Below are 7,500 nucleotides of genomic sequence, written 5' to 3'. Positions count from 1 at the left end.
AGAAAACAAACGAACCGCCAACCCCACCCCCCAATCTTCCAACACACACACACACACACACACACACACACACACACACACACACACACACACACACACACACACACACACACACATAAAAACTAACTATGACCAAATCAGAGGATAAACATGAACAGACTTAACTGAGCACACAAAAAAAGAAGGGGGTGGGGGAGATAAACAACACAAACAATAGCAATAACAATGATAATAATAATGATAATAAGAATAATAATAATAATAATAATAATAATGATGATGATGATGATGATGATGATGATAATAATAATAGTAATAATAATAATAATAATAATAATAATAATAATAATAATAATAATAATAATAATAATAATAATAATAATAATAATGATACACAATAAAAAAGAAAAAAAGAAAAAAGGGTGAGTACAATAAAATAAAATAAAATGTAATAGAATAGAAAAAAAAACAAAAAAAAAAACCCCCGAAAACAGCAGCAACAACAACAAACGAAAATGAAAACAGAAAGAACTCCTCTCTTCCGCTATCATCCACTTTCACCGACAACTAGATATCAATCAATTTGTTTATTTCATTATTTATTTCATTATTTATTTATTTATTTATTTATTTATTTATTTATTTATTTATTTATTTATTTATTCACTTATCAATTATTGAATTCAGTCCTGCTTGTATTGCATGTTAACGTGTGCTGTTTCTGTTGTTTATTGCCAATGGATGTATCAAGAACACTACTGAAACATATGATATCAGAACAAAATAAGGAAATATCCTGAACTGTCTTTTTTTCTGTTATGGTTGATTTCTTTAAACTGTCACATTTTTTTTTTTCTGTTATGGTTGGTTTCTTTAAACTGTCACATTTTTTTTTTCTGTTATGGTTGATTTCTTTAAGCTCCAAATATTTCTAGCACGCGAGAACACACGCATACATACATTCACAGCAGAACGAATGACCATTATCATTACCGTCACTGTTGTCAGTAGTATTAGTACTTGTGTCAATAATTATCATCATCACCAATTATTCTGAATAGCTGCCATCTCCGTTGTAGCGCTGTTCCTCTTCAGTCATGTCTGTGAAGTTGTGATGAGTTTATAACATTATCAGAAATATTCAAATACTTCTTTGTTTATGTATTTGTTGGCTTGTTATTTTTGTATCTATCTCTTTGTGTGTGTTTTGCTTGTTTATCATATTTCATGTCTTTACGTGCGCGCGCGCGACGGTGTGTGTGTATGTGTATCTATGTGTGATATTTTTGTTTACGAATTTCATGAATTTTGTTTTGGTTTATCAGTTTGTCATTTTGGTTAGATGGTTGCTTTTTTTTTTTTTTTTTTTTTTTTTTTTTCGCAAATACATTATTAGTATTTTCGTTTTTCAAGCCCCTTATTAAACATGATATTTGCTTTGTTTCGTTTTATTTTATGTTATACTGTTGTTGCTTATTATTTTATTTTATTTATTTATTTATTTATTTATTTATTTATTTATTTATTTTTCTTTGTTTCTATTTCACTTGATTATTATTATTATCATTTATCTCTTTGAAATGTTTTTTGTTGCTGTTTTGTTATTGTTGTTGTTGTTGTTCATGGTAGAAAAAAACAACAAAACAACAGACAACCTAAACCATGACGTGTAAAGTTTACGCATGCATAGCTAACACAACACGTGCCTGTATTTTCTGTTGTATTACCCAGCGGTAGGTAATACGCCTCACCAGGAAGCCAGCCAGTGACCGTGGGTTCGAGCCCCATGATATACACACACAGGAACTTTTTCTTCAAGCCCCCCTCCGTCCGCTCCCTATCTACACTATACCGTGAATGGTAGTGGTCTAGACGCTAGTCTTTCGGATGGGATGACAAACCGGGAACTGCAGCGTGCAGCATGCATTCAGGTGACGTTAAAGATCCCGTGGCACCGAAATTGTTGGCCCTTGTCGAAATTCTCTTGAAAAATCCACTTTGATATATATATATTTTTTCTTTTTGTTCTTGTTCTTGTGATTATTATTATTATTATTATTATTATTATTATTATTATTATTATTATTTCTACTACTACTACTACTACTACTACTACTACTACTACTACTACTACTACTACTACCTTTTTTTTTTGGTTTCTTTTCGAATTCCATTTTCAGACTGAAACCAAAGTGGTGCTGCACTGTAACCACACGTTACGTTTTGAGAGTAGCCCGAATTTCACTACAGAGAAATATATTTATATTGTGAAAATACGATACAGTGGAATACAATTCAATATAATACAATACAACGCATCGCAATGCAGTACAATACAATGCAATGCAATACAATACAATGCAATGCAATGCAATAAAATACACAAAACAACGCAATGCAATGCAATGCAATGCAATGTGATGAAATAGAATACAATACAATACGATACGATACGATACAAAAGGAGATATAAAGCGATAGAATAAAAAATAAAAATAAAAAGAGGAAGGAAGGAAGAAGGAAAATGAGAAGGAAGGAGAGAAGGAATAGTGAAGGAAGGAAGAAAGGAAGGCACAGCCAGGGGGCTGACTTTTTTTCTTCCTTTTTTTTTTTTTTTAATTCCATAACCTGTCCATTGTAACGTATTGCAATGCATTGTACTGTCTTGTTTTTGCTTCGCTATGTGGTGTACTCTATTGTACTGAATATTGCATTCTTTCCGCATTCTGTTGCATAATACATACATTCGTCGCATCGAATATCTCGCACTGAGTCGCAATTGTGCGGGCGCAATATTATCAACAACAGCAACAAAAGAGTTTCCACATGTTGTTAGTAATGAAATAAAACGACCTTTGTTAATTTAGGTGACAGGGAAGTAAGCTGCTCTCCACATACGACCTAGTTCGCAGAGCGTGTCACAGCGGGAAAAAAAAAAAAAAAAAATCGTTGAGCAGTTTCAAAAGTTGTTATAACGTCAACACCGATAGATACACAACGTAATTTAAACAACAACAACAACTGCAGCAACATAGTTTTCTAATATGCAGTCCTCTGTCTATGTTTTCAGGCCAGCGAGGCGCGAGAGCAAGGAATATTGTTCCAGAAACACACAGACCAAGGTCATGGTTCTGAAGATGACCATCAACTTGAAGAATAGATTGACGGGAGGCAAGTGAGTCGGGTTCTTGCCCGATTCTGCTTATTGTGACTGACCATTCTACAGGCCACGGTAATTGTTTACTTTGTTTTTTGTATTTGTACTTGTTCTTTTTTGTTATAATAATTATGATTAAAATGTTGTTGTTGTTGATGATGCTTTCTCTGTTTTCTTTTTCCTCTTCTTCACTTTGATAACATTAGTATTGTTGTTGTTGTTGTTGTTGTTGTTGTTGTTGTTGTTGTTGTTGTTGTTGTTGTTGTTCTTCTTCTTCTTCTTCTTCTTCTTCTTCTTCTTCTTCTTCTTCTTCTTCTTCTTCTTCTTCTTCTTCTTCACCATCATCATCATCATCTTCATCATCATCACCATCATCATCTTCACCATCATCACCATTATCATCATCATCTTCACCATCATCATCATCATCATCATCATCATCACCATCATCTCCTTCTTCCCCATCATCATTATCATCATCATAATTATTCTTCTTCTTCCTCCTTCTTCTTCTTCTGCAGCTGCTGCTTGATTCTTTATCTGCTGTTTTCATTATTCTTCTATAGCGGTCTTGAGAAACAGCTGTGTTTGTTTGTTTGTTTGTTTGTTTGTTTGTTTGTTTGTTCGTGCACGCAGTTGCCAAACGTCCGCTTTGGAGAACGAAGGGACTGATGGATAAACCTGTGACAAAACAACAACCACAACAACACAAAAACAAACAAAAAAAGAAGAAGAAAAAACAAACAAACAAAAAAAAACCCTATGATTATTGCACTCACAGCCAGCAGTAAAACAACTATGATTATTACGGCTGGCATTGACAACAATAATAATTATGATTATGATGACGGTGGTGGTGGTAGTGGTGGATGATAATGAGAAATAACTGGATCTTTGGAAGCCGTGTTCATTTTCTTTGGGAAATGATAACAATAATGACAGTAATAACCATGATAATAATAATAATAATAGTAGTAGTAGTAGTAGTAGTAGTGGTGGTGGTGGTGGTAACAATAATAATGATACCAACAATGACAACAATGATAACAACAACAATGACAATGACAATAATAATAATAATAATAATAATAATAATAATAATAATGATAAAAAAAAATAATAATAATAATAATAAGGAGTAGAAGGAGGAAGAGGAGGAGGGTGTTGAGGATGATGATAACAACAACAACAACAACAACAACAACAACAACAATAATAATAATAATAATAATAATAATAATAATAATAATAGTAATAATAATAATAATAATAATAATAATAATAATAATAACGAAAAAAAGATAATAAAAAGGCCGCTATTATGATAATAACAGAACAGTTTTCGATCAAATATTGACGAGAGTGTTTGAATTATTTTCTTTTCATTATTTTGTTCTACAACACCGAGAACGATCACAACCGTAGGCTGCGATGCATAATATGGTGTAATATTGCGATATAATATAATATAGTATAATATAATATAATACATGAGGTCAACGCAACAACAGAAAAAAAAAAAAAGAGAGAGAGAGAGAGAGAGAGAGAGAGAGAGAGAGAGACAGACAGACAGACAGACAGACAGACAGACAGACAGACAGACAGACAGACAGAGACAGAGAAGAATACACGCCTTCGATGTCCAACCCTTCGCTTCCCTGTTCCATGCCTGTCACCATTGCCGCTAGCATCATTATCATTATCCTCGCCGTCGAAGTGATAGCTATGATTGTCATAGCAAGACGTACTCGACTCACACATTTAGAAAAGGGAGAGGCTGGTTGGGGTGTGGGGGGGGGGGGGGGGGGGGGGGGGGGGGGGGCGGAAGGGGGGGGGGAGATGGGGGTGAGGTGTTGGAGGGGGCGGGAGGGGCACAGCTACTAGCTGTATAGCTTTAGCACACGAGGGAAAATCTGGAATTTCACACATAAAATATTTTTTCTGTTTATTTTACTTTTTTTCTTTTTTCTTTTTCATTTCATTGTATTCTATTTTGCTTTGTTTTATTCTGTTTTATTCTATTTTAAACCAATATATATATTTTTTTAAGGAGAAAACAGGCATACGGCATAAAAAAAAACGGCATTAAAACAGACTTCAGAAGCTACATGTCTTAGAATGTTCAATGGAATGAAAACGCTGCAATCTTAATTAAAAAGAAAAGAAAAAAAAAAAAGATTTTTTTTTCCACCTGTCTCCACGGTCTTGTCTTTACGGCGTCTATAGTGTTCACTGTAATTCAGTGATAGATTAATTAATCAGAAGTAAAGGCTCTGCTCATATTCTGGTCCGTTCATTAACATCACTCACTAATGATAACAGTGTCAAAAAAAAAAGAAAAAAAAAAAAAAAAAAAAAAAAGGTGATGACGATGACGGTTGCTATGATAATGATAAAAATCATGATAACGATAAAGACAAAATCATAAAAAGTATAACAACAACACCAACAACAATAATGGTAATAATGGTACTACTACTATTACTATTACTACTACTACTACTACTACTACTACTACTACTGATGATGATGATGATGATGATGATATAACAACAATATGAGACGAAGAAGCAGAAGAAGACGAAAAAGACGACGAAGAAGAAGATAACATTAATCCACATCAAAACAAAGGAATAATTATGAATTCCAATGTTGTACTTCAAGCTAAATAATTATATCTTTTATAATGCACATGATTATAGAAGAAGAAGAAGAAGAAGAAGAAGAAGAAGAAGAAGAAGAAGAAGAAGAAGAAGAAGAAGAAGAAGAAGAAGAAAAGAAGGCCAGTAGCTCGAAACAATTTGAATAATTTCGAGTAACACACACACACACACACACACACACACACACACACACACACACACACACACACACACACACACACACACACTCATTGTGCAAATTAAGAATATCCTGTCATGATTTAGCAATAGAAAAAGGCCGATATTTCAACATTCCAAAAGAAAGGAGACTATGTTTACAATGTCAAACAATAGAGGATGAATTTCATTTTTTAGATGACTGCGAATTATACAAAGAAATTAGAATAGAATTCATACAAAAAATTCAAAATTACATTCCAAATATTATTAAACCCAGTCAGCTAATACTGGAAGACAAACTTGTGGGACTGTTTGGGAAATTTGACAGTAACTGCTATCCAAAACGCCATAGCGTGCAAGAGTGATTCAATGTCTTGTTCAGTATTTATCTATTTTTGTTTTGCTTTTTTTTTTTTTTTTTTTTGTTGTGCGTTGTTTCAGGTAACTTTGCATGCGTGTCTTATAAATCTTGTTCAGGTTTAATTGACATTAAAATTGATTCTGATTCTGATTCTGATTCACACATACACGCACACACACACACACACACACACACACACACACACACACACACACACACACAAGGCGACAATAGTCGGGGGTGGCAAGGATAGTAACATGTATGGTTGTGAAAATAACTGCGCGAAGAAATCTTCAACATAACCATCTTCCTTCGTTCTTCAGTTTGCTGTTGGTTTAGATTTGTGGAATCGGATAGTCTTTTACTTTCTGTTCGGGAAGCATTTTCTACCAAAAAGTTTGGGAGGGGTGTGGGTGAAGGGGTGGGGGTAGGGGTGAGACGTGGGGGTGGGACTGGTGGGGGTGACCCAAAGTATTTGGAGAATTTCAATTTCAAAGTGGTGTTCACGCAATTTGTTCATTCATTCATTCATTCATACATTCATTCATTCATTCGTTTATTCATTCATCCATTCATTCATTTATTTACTTATTTATTTAGTTATTCATTTATCTGTTTATTTATTTAATGATCTATTTATTTGGATTTTCTTAAAAAAAAAAAAAAAATCTACGGCCCCACCACCCTTTCTCCCAAAGAAAACAATCACCCCTTTTTTATCTGATCAAATTATACTTTTCTTTTTCTCCCGAACATTCCAATCTGGTTAGTAGTAAAGAATTCACAAACATCAGTTGTTGGAGGTTTTTTTTTTTTTTTTTTTTTTTTTTTTTTTTTTTTTTTGCGTACCTATCGAAACATAATCAGACGGTTGAACTGTGCAATAAATACTAAGATGACATAACTATTTAAAAAAAAAATGGAAAAAAAAAGATAAGAAATAAAAAGGATAAAAAGTTGGCGACATGGACAGGATACTGTCTGCATTTGATCTACCCCACCCCCCACCCTCCACCCTCTTACCTGTCGCTACCCTCCACACTTATCCACCCAACCTCCCATCCTTCCTCCCCCCCCCCCCCCCCCCATCTTCAACAACCCTCCCTTTGTCCTGTACTGTCTGTGGGGGCAAAATGTTTTCTTTGTTGTACGTGATTTAG

General features: G+C 33.9%; 1 long non-coding RNA gene across 1 annotated transcript in view; it reads left to right on the top strand.

Annotated features, from left to right (window-relative positions):
* Positions 1-7,500, top strand: part of LOC143288942 (uncharacterized) — a 30,771-nt gene that overhangs the window by 9,575 nt on the left and 13,696 nt on the right. The window contains exon 2 of the long non-coding RNA XR_013056152.1: positions 3,071-3,232. This is a non-coding gene — a long non-coding RNA (uncharacterized LOC143288942). The remainder of the gene's footprint in view (positions 1-3,070; positions 3,233-7,500) is intronic.

This window comes from Babylonia areolata, chromosome 13 (assembly GCF_041734735.1).
Source record: "Babylonia areolata isolate BAREFJ2019XMU chromosome 13, ASM4173473v1, whole genome shotgun sequence".
NCBI lineage: Eukaryota > Metazoa > Mollusca > Gastropoda > Neogastropoda > Buccinidae > Babylonia > Babylonia areolata.
The sequence above is the reverse complement of the archived record's forward strand: the minus strand, read 5'-3'. Positions and strand labels throughout refer to the sequence as shown.